Source organism: Bufo bufo, chromosome 6 (genome assembly GCF_905171765.1).
Source record: "Bufo bufo chromosome 6, aBufBuf1.1, whole genome shotgun sequence".
Classification (NCBI taxonomy): domain Eukaryota; kingdom Metazoa; phylum Chordata; class Amphibia; order Anura; family Bufonidae; genus Bufo; species Bufo bufo.
Window position 1 is genome coordinate 113,805,373 of NC_053394.1, and position 12,999 is coordinate 113,818,371.

Sequence of the window (12,999 nt, forward strand, 5' to 3'; positions counted from 1 at the left end):
CACGATCCCCCCTGCTGCGCTGAACGTCCTTTCGGACAGGACACTGGATGAGGGGCAAGCCAACAGTTCCATGGCAAATTGTGCCAGCTCTGGCCACAGTTCAAGCCTGCACACCCAGTAGTACAGGGGTTCATCGCTTCTCAGAGCATCCACATCGGCCGTTAACCCGATGTAGTCGGACATCTGTCGGTCTAGGCGTTCCCTGAGGCTGGATCCGGAGGATCTGCTACTAGGCTGTAAAATATCTCACTCGACCGCTGAACGACAATTAGGCCCTATTTTTTAAAAATATTTTTACACAAAAGGCTTTTCAACAGATAAGTACAACTATGAATGGCGAATATATTTGTATTTCGCCACTAATACATGGCAAAGTGGGCTGTAAAATTTATCACTGCACCGCAAAGATATTTTTCATTTTTCCAGTAATACACTCAAAAAAGGTCTTTAAAACCGATAACTGCACCGCTAGGCAGCAAATATATTTTTCCTTTTTCCACTAATACATGCAAAAAAGGGCTTTAAAACAGATAACTGCACCGCTAGGCAGCAAAGATATTTTTCCTTTTTCCACTAATGCACCAAAAAAAGGGCTTTAAAACAGATAAGTTCACTGCTGGCTGCAAATATATTTTAATTTGGCCACTAATACATGACAAAAAGCTGTAAATTTCGCATTTCACCACACAATGTCCCTTTTTTTTTTCCATTAATAAAAGCCAAAAAATGCTTTAGAACATATAACTGCACTGCACTAGGGCAAATAAAATGAAGAAATATTTCCTTGTAATGAACCCTGTTAATGCCTGTATCAAACAGCACTTGCACCCTAAATAGGAACGGTTTGCTGGAATTACAGAGCTGTATAATGGCAATTTGTATCGCTAGTCTGTGCAGCAAGGTGTAATAGGATTGTTCCTATTACCCCGACTGTCACCTTCCGGACTGAACCCTGTTCAACAGAAATGCAGTGGAATGATTTCTTCCTATGAAATGCGAAATTTACAGCTTTTTGTCATGTATTAGTGGCCAAATTAAAATATATTATTCAAGGTGTAGGGAAAGGTCCCTACACCTTGAATAATCTTTCCCTGCAGTTGTAAATCGTTTTTTTAAGCACAATGACGATTTTTCTATCACTGTCCCTAGTGCCTGAATACGTCTCTCCCTGCACTAAGTACACTGGTAAATGGCAGAATCTAAGATGGCTGCCTTATTTATAAGGCTGTGACATCACAGGGCTGGCTGCTGATTGGCTGCATGCATGTCAGTATGGGTGATCACTATGTCAAATGGAGAAAAACAGAACTGGATCGCACATCCACAAGCTATGCTTTGATCTAATTAACCTCGCTTATCTGCGCAATATTCATTGTACTGCCCCTGAGAAGCAGTGTATTGCGCTGAGAAGCGAGGTTAATCAGATCAAAGCATAGCTTGTGGGTGTGTGATCCAGTTCTGTTTTTCTCCATTTGACATATGTATATAGAATCTTTCTGTTTTTTTTTCCTGGTATCAGCACTCCTCCCATTCGGCACAGGTGATTTTAATTAGCAGGAGTATGAGTGTGAATTAACCTGCCAGCTCTCAGTTGGAGTTCCTGATAGCTTAGGACATGTTGTGTTAGACAACTGTTCAGATGGTGCAGTGCAGCGCGGTGGCCATTGTTGCTGTGGTGCTGTGCTGGTAGGTAAGTGGGGCCCAGTGCCGAGGTGGCATTTCCAGGCAGCAGGGGTGCTGTTTGGCTGCTGGGTCCCGCTGCCTGCTGGTGTGGTGCTGTGGCGCCGGTGGTCACCACGCAGTGCCGCGCCAAATTTGGAGGTCGCCACGCAGCGCTGAACCAAGTTTAGAGTAGGTGCCACTCAAAGAGGCAACCTTGATGCGGTGAATAGGCTTATGCCTTTTGATCAAAATGTACACTAATGCCTCTTGTATATGCATGCAGTATAGGGGGCAGTACACTGAATATTGCGCTCAGAAGCCAGGTTAATTAGATCAAAGCATAGCTTGTGGATGTGCGATCCAGTTCTGTTTTTCTCCATTTGACAGTATGGATGATCCTGCCTTTTCAGACTTCCTTTCTCCATGTCCTCACACATGCAGCCACCATTTTAAGAAAAATTTGATTCGTTACTACGAAGCAGGAGGAAATTCACATTTGGTGTGAATTTAATTTTTCCTGAAATTCGTAACGAATTCCACTTGGTCAGCTTCGATTGACTCATCTCTAATGCAGATGTTGCAGTTGCACCTGGGTTCTGGTTTTTTATTGCACCCAACTTTGCCCCTAAGAGAACATCAGTAAATGGCCTATTTGAGACCCAGCATCAGACTTTACATTGATAAGCAGGTGCTTTAATTAATACTTTTGGATTGGACCCACCACAACTCATAGTTTGCCACTTTCTACTAACCACTGTTGACACTAATCCCATTGGCCCACTCAACTGATGCCACACATTTTGCCTATTGGCCCACATATTATTTGGTCTACACTTTACTCTCACAATTCTTGGCCACTAGATCGTAGCTAAATGCCATACCAATCAAGCACAAAAAAATTTGAATTGGTCGACAATATATGCTGTATATACGGTATACATTGAGGGCACAAACTGGTAAAAATCTGACGAGACTCTGAGGCAAGATGTTTATGTATGGTTCATCTTATTTGTGTAACTTTTCAGAAACAAAAGGTTCATATAAGGTTCTGGGCAAGGCTTTTTAGAACTGGTTACAGACAGAATTTGTGCTGTAAGTAATGAACAGAGCCCCCACTGTTACCCTGAAGTTAGATTTTATTCTTTGAAATTGAGGTGACACATACATTGTTTGCTCCTCATTAACCAGTAATTGTGTAAAGACTCAAAAGTGATGTTTTTGCCATTGGCTGAATAATCTTATGGAAATATTTAACCCTATGCTTTAATATCCTGTTGCTATTTAGTTTTTATTAATGATGTATCATTTCAGCTTAAGCATTGAGGACTCTTTTTGTTCCAGCATTTGAAGAATCTTTTTTTTTTTCCTATCCTCCTGCTAATCACGGTAGCTCACATGGGAAAAATCCTCGGCACATTGTGTATGCAGGACTGCAACCCTGCTTTTATCACAACAGCTGCCTGAAGCTAAACATTTCATCCTGGGATACAGCTTTGGTGACCTGCAGACTTCTAGCGAATTTAAACCAGGTCTTCAGCAGTGAAGCATCTTGAATTACAGAGACTACAGAGAATAACAGTGGATTTTCCTCATACTGGGTAATTTACTTAGCAGGGACTGGTTTATCAAGATTTTCCTCTATTAAAGTAATTTTTGCTGTGTATAGTACAATAAATTTTGTAAAATAGATGAATAACTGCACCTGACTGTCAAATTATACCATGATAATTCCCTTTATAATCGTCATGCTGTTTGCATCAAAAAGGGGTGCTACAGTAGTTTATTTTGACACATATTTGTTAAAAATTTTTATATTCAAATGTGCTTGCCAAATGCTCAACAGTTTGGGCTCCAAATCTGCATTTTCCTCCTCCTGGCCACAACTCCAGTAAGTGTCACAGTGGAGTCTGGAGGGACGTTGAGCAATTTTATTCACTCCATTTGCAGAGCAGTGGGAGGGGAAAAGCAGTCTTTGTCGACACCCCCAAATATTCAGTCATTACACGCCTCCGCAGCTCTGCAACTGCATGTCAACAAAAGGCCAGAACAGAACTAGGTAAATTAGTAAATGCATATTTTTTTTTGCCTAAAACTTGCATAGCCTATGCGTATATTGCAGACCATTAGATTTACAGTCTTGTTTTTTTTTACATAACTCAGACAACCCTTTTAAGTTTGTGGGTGTCATATAAAAAAATGTGGCATAAATACTTTTTCAGTCAGGGACCAAGTCAGGGACCATTGATGAGCCAAAACAGGCGAATAATACCTACAAATGGCACAAAGGCAGATAAGAAGCTCCTTTATATAAAGTACTGTTTTATTCTGCCATACATTCTATATGAACACCAAAACCTACTTTCCCATATGCAAAAATAATAACACATGTAAAAGATAGTAACACAGCCAATAAGGGTATATAAGATAATAAAATCCCATCAACAATGCATAAACATGATTAAATAGTTCATTTTATTAACGTCAAGTTTTAAACATGATTAGCAAGACACAAACAAGTTAAAAATATTAAAAACAATACTATAGTGGTGTTCTAGGAACAGGAAATTAATTTAAAAAAATATGCCCGGGAAAAGGTAAATAAACTGTTAGTATGATTACAAAAAGAAGGCCATTAATTTAAACCTTACATATAAATAAAGAGAGACTTAGTATACCCATGTTATCATTAGATATGAGCGAATTCGGTTCGATCCGAATATATTTGCGGCGAATTACATTAACCCCTTAAGTACCGGGCACATTTTCATCTTAAGGACCAGGGCATTTTTTGCAAAACTGACCAGTGTCACTTTATGTATGAATAACTTTAAAAACGGTTTTACTTATCCAGGCCATTCTGAGATTGTTTTAACAAAGATTTAGAAAAATTAGCAAATTTCAAAGTTTCAATTTCTCTACTTCAATAATACATAGTAATACCTCCAAAAATAGTTATTAATTTACATTCCCCATATGTCTATTCATGTTTGGATCATTTTGGGAATGCCATTTTATTTTTTGGGGACGTTACAAGGCTTAGAAGTTTAGAAGCAAATCTTGGAATTTTTCAGAAATTTTCCAAAACCCACTTTTTAAGGACCAGTTCAGGTCTGAAGTCACTTTGTGAGGCTTACATAATAGAAACCACCCAAAAATGACCCCATTTTAGAAACTACACCCCTCGAGGTATTCAAAACTGATTTTACAAACTTTGTTAACCCTTTAGGTCTTCCACAAGAGTTATTGGCAAATGGAGATGAAATTTCAGAATTTAAATTTTTTTGCACATTTTTTATTTTAATCCAGTTTTTCCAGTAACAAAGCAAGGGTTAACAGCCAAACAAAACTAAATATTTATTGCCCTGATTCTTTCGTTTATAGAAACACCCCATATGTGGTTGTAAACTACTGTACGGGCATACGGCAGGGCGCAGAAGGAAAGGAACACCATATGGTTTCTGGAAGGCAGATTTTGCTGGACTGGTTTATTTACACCATGTCCCATTTGAAGCTCCCCCCGATGCACCCCTAGAGTAGAAACTCCAAAAAAGTGACCCCATTTTGGAAGCTAGACCCCTCAAGGTATTCAAAATTGATTTTACAAACTTTGTTTACCCTTTAGGTGTTCCACAAGAGTTATTGGCAAATGGAGATTAAATTTCAGAATTTAAATTTTTGGGCAAATTTTTCATTTTAATCCATTTTTTTCAGTAATAAAGCAAGGGTTAACAGCCAAACAAAACTTGATATTTATTTCCCTGATTCTGTCTTTTATAGAAACACCCCATATGTGGTCGTAAACTACTGTACGGGCATACAGCAGGGTGCAGAAGGAAAGGAACACCATATGGTTTCTGAAAGGCAGATTTTGCTGGACTGGTTTATTTACACCATGTCCCATTTGAAGCCCCCCTGATGCATCCCAAGAGTAGAAACTCCAAAAATGTGACCCCATTTGGGAAACTACTGGATAAGGTGGCAGTTTTGTTGGGACTATTTTTAGGGTACATATGATTTTTGGTTGCTCTATGTTACATTTTTGTGAGGCAAGGTTACAAAAAATTTTAATTCTGAAATTTCATCTCCATTTGCCAATAACACTTGTGGAAGACCTAAAGGGTTAACAAAGTTTGTAAAAATCAGTTTTTAATACCTTGAGGGGTGTAGTTTCTTAGATAGGGTCACTTTTATGGAGTTTCTACTCTAGGGGTGCATCAGGGTGGCTTAAAAGAGGACATGGTGTCAAAAAAAACAGTCCAGCAAAATCTGCCTTCCAAAAACCATATGGCGCTCCTTTCCTTGTGTGCCCTGCCGTTTGGCCATACAGCATTTTACGACCACATATGGGGTGTTTCTGTAAACTGTGGCAAAAAATTGCTGTTTTGGCACCGTTTTTATTTAGTTTTTTTGACTGTGTTCATTTCAGGGGTTAGGTCATATGTTATTTTTATAGAGCAGATTCTTACAGACGCAGCCATACCTAATATGTATACTTTTTTTTACATTTATTTAGGTTTTACACTATAATATCCTTTTTTAAACAAAAAGAAAAAACATTTTAGTATCTCCATAGTCTCGAGTCAGTTTTTTTATTTTTTTATCCAATTGTCTTAGGTAGGGGCTCATTTTTTGAGGGATGAGAGGACAGTTTTATTGGCACTATTTTGGGGTGCATATTACTTTTTAATCGCTTGCTATTACACTTTTTGTAATGTAAGGTGACAAAAAAAAGGCTTATTTTTATTTTTATTTTTTTACTGTGTTCATCTGAGGGGTTAGGTGGTCATGTGGTATTTTTATATTTCAGGTTTTTACAGATGCAGCGATACCTAATATGTATACTTTAAAAAAAAAATATTGTTTTGCAAAATAATATCATTTTCAAATTCACGTTTTTGTGTCTCTAAAGTCTGAGAACCATGTTTTTTTTTTTTTTTCTGGGTGATTGTCTGTGGCCAAATAGAATTAAAATTGGGGAAGGGGATTATAAATTTAGTACTCCATGAAAGTGTGCTACTCCCTGAAGCAACCGTCAATGCAGAGGCCCGGATGATCAGGGCACATGTCACACTGAGTGGTGGTGTCCTTCCGTATCCCCTTCCTGTGACACACTCTGCACTTTTTTGGGGACCGTCCCTTCTTTCCAGTATGGCGGACCACACCTGGAAAGTGTTGGCCAGGGACGATCCGGGTGCCTCCAGTTCCCGAGGTACTCCGGCCTGCTCTTTCCCGGTCAAAAAAGATCAGGGCCTTGAGGACTGCCTCATAGAACTGCAGGAATTTCCCTGTGTTGCCAGCACTCTGAGACAGCACAAAAGAGTTGTACAAGGCAACCTGTACCAAGTAGACCGTTTTTTGTACCATACCCGGGTTTTGCGCATGGCGTTATATGACTTGAGGACTTTATCAGAGAGATCAACTCCTCCAATATACCGATTGTAGTCCACAATACAATCGGGCTTGAGGACCGCTGCCGCGGTACCTCGCACAGGGACAGGGGTGATGCCGTTACCATGAATTGTGGACAGTACAAGGACATCCCTCTTGTCCCTATAACTTACCGGCAACAGGTTTCCACTGGTAAGGGCACGGGTCTCACCCCTGGTGATAGGTACCTGGAGGGGGTGAGTAGGGAGGCCGCGTTGATTTTTCCGCACGATCCCACAAGCGGACGTGGATCTGGCGGTGAGGGACTTGAACAAGGGGATACGAGTATAAAAGTTATCCACTTAAAGGTGGTAACCCTTATCTAGCAGTGGGTGCATAAGGTCCCACACAAGTTTCCTGCTAACACCCAGAGTGGGGGGGGGGACATTCTGGGGGTTCAATACGGGAATCTCGCCCCTCGTACAGACGAAACTTGTAAGTGTACCCTGAGGTACTCTCACAAAGTTTGTACAGCTTCACTCCATACCTCGCCCGCTTAGAGGGAACATACTGGCGGAAAATGAGTCTCCCCTTAAAAGCAATGAGAGACTCATCAACAGCGACCTCCCTTCCAGGTACATAGGCCTCCAAAAATTGGGCCCTGAAGTGATCGATGACCGGCCTGATTTTGTACAGGCGGTCATAGGCAGGATTACCTCGGGGGGGGCGCATGCTGCATTATCTGCATAATTCAGGCATTTCCGAATGGCCTCAAAACTGGAACGTGTCATGGCCAGAGTGGGGTCTGGTAGAGGACGTCCCCACTCCACTACTGCCTAACACTGGGTTTTTTGACTATGCTCATGTGCAGCACGAGGCCCCAAAACGTCCTCATCTCGGCTGCAGTGACCGGAGTCAAGCCAACGGACCTAGCCAAAAAGGAGCCCGGGTGTTGAGCAATGAACTGTTGGGCGAACAAGTTCATTTGCTCCATCAGATTCACAAAGTGGTCACTGAAAAAAGTAATATTCAGTGAAGCCCACTGTGCGAATCTGGATTCTTGGTTGGCCAACAAAGTCAGGAATCACGTGCTCAAAATCCTCTGGGGTACACCAGACAAGTTCACCTGTAGGGGGCTCAGGTGGACTTATCTGGAGGGCCACAGGGCTGCTCATACTAGTGTGGGCCACAGGGTCCCTGGCATGGGGGTCCCCTGGCTCCGCCTGGTGGCATCTCAACCGCCATGGGGGTTCATTATCACTAGATGATGAGGAGGACGCGGATGACAAAAGGAAAGTGGGGTTATCCTCGTCCTCACTGGGGCTCTCGGAGTCGGAGACAAGCAGGGCGTATGCCTCCTCGGCCGAGAACGTCTGGGGATTGTGTGTGTGCGTGTGTGTAAAACTTTATTTAGGGTGCGTGTGTGTGGGGGGACTGGTGCTCAAGTTCACTTATACCCTATCCGAACCCACCCTAAACCTAACAAAAAAATAAATAAAACTAAGTTTAAAAAAATTCAAGCCCCAAAAATTAGAAAAAAATAAAACGATTCAAATGGATCCGAAGCTGATCAGCGGTGGGGTGGGCGATGTGCTAACAGTGGCCGGATGCTAAGAGTGCCGGCCACAGTCAGCGCACGCACAAAAAAAAAAATGTGTGTGTGTGTGTGTGTGTGTGAGGGGGGGAGGATCAGGGAGGCAAGCTGTGCTGTGGACCCCAGACACCCGATCAGGGTGAAGCCCCTTCCCTAACACTATCCCTCAGTCTCCCTGCCTAATCTTACCTTTCCGTAAACCTGTCCCTGCGAACTTTTGCGTGCCAGATGGCACTATGGTGGCTCATGTAGGGGTGCTGGGCTCAGAGGTTGACGGATGCTCCTCTCTCCTGGCTCCACATTAGCAGTGTGGAGGAGGAGAGCAGAGCTGGGGGAAGTTAACACCCGACCGCTCGTCCAGCCAATAGGATGCGATCCTGAGAGGTAATGTCACCTTCACCTCTCAGGATCTAAGGATGGTGACTGGTGGTGTATTATCACACCACCGATCACCATCCTATTCTGGGTTATCGGGTCACCGGTGACCGAATGACCCGGAAACGCAGCAAATCGCAGGTCTAAATTTACCTGCGGTTTACTGCGATCGCCGATACGGGGGGGTCGCAGGACCCCCCTCGGCATTGTCACAGAGTGCCTGCTGAAGGATTTCAGCAGGCACTCTGTTCCGATCACCGCCCGCTGCGTGGCGGTGATCAGAAATACGCAGGGCATAACTGTACGCTTTGTGTCCTTAAGAACTCGGACATCAGGGCGTACCTGTACTCCCTGTGTCCTTAAGAGGTTAAAAAACGTCTATTTCCTGGCTGCTGAGAGCCTTTATAGTGGTGTAGAACACTGTGCCTTGTAGTAACATGCATAGGTAGTCTGCTTTGGTAGTGAAATAATACTGTGAGTCTGTATGACATGCAGATGACAGGCGTCGCTTTTAGAATCACTGCATACTTCACTTATTAGGGCAGTCACGGGGCCAAAACTGACCAAATAACTCAAGTATGAACTCAGCCTTACAGGTCGATGTTAGCGCCAAGAAGAAGAGCACTCTTTTTACATCGTCGCCTGCTGATTTTACATAGATGTCTACAAAACCTGTTAAACGCATAGAGTAGAGTCCCCCCAGACAGAGTGGGAGAGGGTGTCAACAGTAAGTTTGTTTTGACGTCACTGATTAATTTGCCCTTCCTCTGATCCGTCAGAACAAAAACCCACAAAAAACTGATCCTGTCTGTGGAGCATAAGTCTTTACTCGGTCAGCATTTGGTCAGTAATCCATCAGTATTGCTAATGCCAAAAAAAAACAGGAGTGAACCTCAAACAGAGATGACACGTGAATTGAATATTTGCATGTCTTCTGTGTTTTTTACCCATGACAAAGTGTGGAGTTGGCAGCAGTATGAGGAGGCCACTGAGTGGCACAATGGCCGAGTTTGGAGTTGGCAGTAGTATGAGGAGGCCACTGAGTGGTACAATGACCAAGTCTGGAGTTGGCAGCAGTATGAAGAGGTTACCAAGTGGCACAATGACAGAGTCTAGAGTTGGCAGCAGCATGAGGACACCACAGAGTGGCACAATGACCGAGTGTGGAGGTGGCGGCAGCATCAGGAGGTCACACAGTAGCATGATGACGAGAGATTGTGGCGGTGGTAGCAGCATGAGGAGGCCACAGAGTGGCACGAAGACAAAGTGTGGATGTGTCAGCAGCATGAGGAGGCCAGAGTAACACGGCGACGAGAGATTGTGGAGGTGGCAGCAGCTTGAGGAGGCCAAAAAGTGGCACAATGACAGAGTCTGAAGGTGGCGGCAGCATCAGGAGGCTACAGAGTGGCACACTGACAGAGTCTGGAGTTGGCAGCAGTATGAGGAGGCCACTGAGTGGCACAATAGCCGAGTCTGCAGTTATCACACCACCGATCACCATCCTATTCCGGGTTAATGACCCGGAAACGCAGCAAATCGCAGGTCTAAATTTACCTGCGGTTTGCTGCGATCGCCGATACGGGGGGGTCACAGGACCCCCCTCGGCATTGTCACAGAGTGCCTGCTGAAGGATTTCAGCAGGCACTCTGTTCCGATCACCGCCCACTGCGTGGCGGTGATCGGAAATACACAGGGCATAACTGTACGCTTTGTGTCCTTAAGAACTCGGACATCAGGGCGTACCTGTACTCCCTGTGCAGTTGGCAGCAGTTTGAGGAGGCCACCGAGTGGCACAATGACCAAGTCTGGAGGTGGCAGCAGTATGAGGAGGTCACCGAATGGCACAATGACCAAGTGTGGAGGCTGTGGCAGCATCACGAAGCCACACAGTAGCACAATGAGGAGAGATTGTGGAGGTGGCAGCAGCATGAGGAAGCCACAGAGTGGCACAAAGTCAAAGTGTGGAGATGTCAGCAGCAGGAGGAGGCCAGAGTAGCACGACAACGAGAGATGATGGAGGTGGCAACAGCATGAGGAGGCCACAGTGTGTCATCACGACAAAGTGTGGAGGTGTCAGCAGTATGAGGAGGCCACCGAGTGGCACACTAACAGAGTCTGGAGTTGGCAGCAGTATGAGGAGGCCACTGAGTGGCACAATGACTGAGTCTGGAGTTGGCAGCAGTATAAGGAAGCCACCGAGTAGCACAATGACAGAGTCTGGAGTTGGCAGCAGCATGAGGAGAACGGAGAGTGGCCTAATGACAGAGTCTGGAGGTGGCGACAGCAGCAGCATCAGGAGGATACCACAGAGTGGTAAGGTGACCAAGTATGGAGATGGCAGTAGCAGCAGCAGAATCAGGAGGATATCACAGAGTGGCAACGTGACATAGTATGGAGATGGCAGTAGTAGCAGCTGCATCAGGATACCACAGAGTGAAAAGGTGACATAGTGTGGAGATGGCGGTAGTAGCAGCATGAGGATACCACAGAGTGGCAAGGTAACATAGTGTGGAGATGGCAGTAGCAGCATCAGCATACCACAGAGTGGCAAGGCGACATAGTGTGGAGATAGCAGTAGCAGCAGCAGTATCAGGATACCACAGAGTGGCAAGATGACATAGTGTGGAGATGGCAGTAGCAGCAGCATCAGGAGGATACCACAGAGTGGCAAGGTGACCAAGGTTAACCTCCTCCAGCGGCTTAACAAAAAATTGCCACACCGCCGAGTAGGTGATTTTCCCTCCAACAGTCCGCACTGACTGACTGCTACCGTCTACTGACTGACTGCTAACACATATAACCGCCGCACTGACTGACTGCTACCGCTGCTGCTTTCGCAAACCCCTGCACAACTACTTCTCGGGCAGGTAGGCTGCTGAGAAGCAGGTGGTCTACCCTGGGCACGTTTGGCTCCCGACCTCCCACTGCTGCCACCCTGCTGACTCCCAGCCATGCTTTCAACACATATAACTAGAGATGAGCGAATTTCTCAAAGATTCAATACTGCTGATTCACCGAATTTTCCCCAAAATTTGCTTCGATCCGAATATATTCATGGTGAATCGCAATAAAAACGGCTATTTCCGGGCTGCATAGAGCCTTTATATGGGTAGTGAAATAATACTGTCAGTCAGTATGACATGCAGATGACAGGCGTCGCTATTAGAATCACACTGCACACTTCACTTTTTTGGGCAGTCACGGGGCCAAAACCAACCCAATAACTCAAATATTAACTCAGCCTTACAGGTCAATGTTAGTGTAAAGAAGAAGCACACTCCTTTTACACCGTCGTCAGCGTTTGTTTTGATGTCACTGATTAATTTCCCCTTCCTGTGATCCGTCAGAACAATAACCACAAAAAACTGATCCTGCCTGTGGAGCATAAGCCTTCATTCGGTCAGTATTTGCTCAATAATCCATCAGTATTGCTAATGCCAAAAAAAAAACAGGAGTGAATCTAAAACAGAGATGACACATGAATGGAATATTTGTATGTCTTCAGTGTTTTGTTCCCATTCCTGATTTTGGCTACCAAATCATAAGCCAATTCTGATGGGACCATAAAGGCCTTACAGCTGCTACACAGACAGAATCCATTGTGCGTCTCATTTTTCCTTCCTTCTGACAGATCAGAAGAAAGGTCAAAGAAATGAAGATGTCAGCCAGGCCGACAGCCAAAATAGTGGACCAGTCATGAAGTGGGGAGGGTGGGAACAGCATGAGAAGTTCACAGAGTGGACCTATGACATAGTGGTGAGGTGGAAGCAGCATGAGGAGACCACAGAGTGGCCTAATGACAGGGTCTGGAGGTGGAAGCAGAATGAGGAGGCCACCGAGTGGCACAATGACAGAGTCTTCAGTTGGCAGCAGTATGAGGAGGCCACCGAGTGGCACAATGACAGACTGGAGGTGGCGGATGCAGCAACAGCATAATTAATAGGACACCGAGTGGCACAATGACAGAGTCTGTAGATGGCAGCAGTATGATGAGGCCAGCA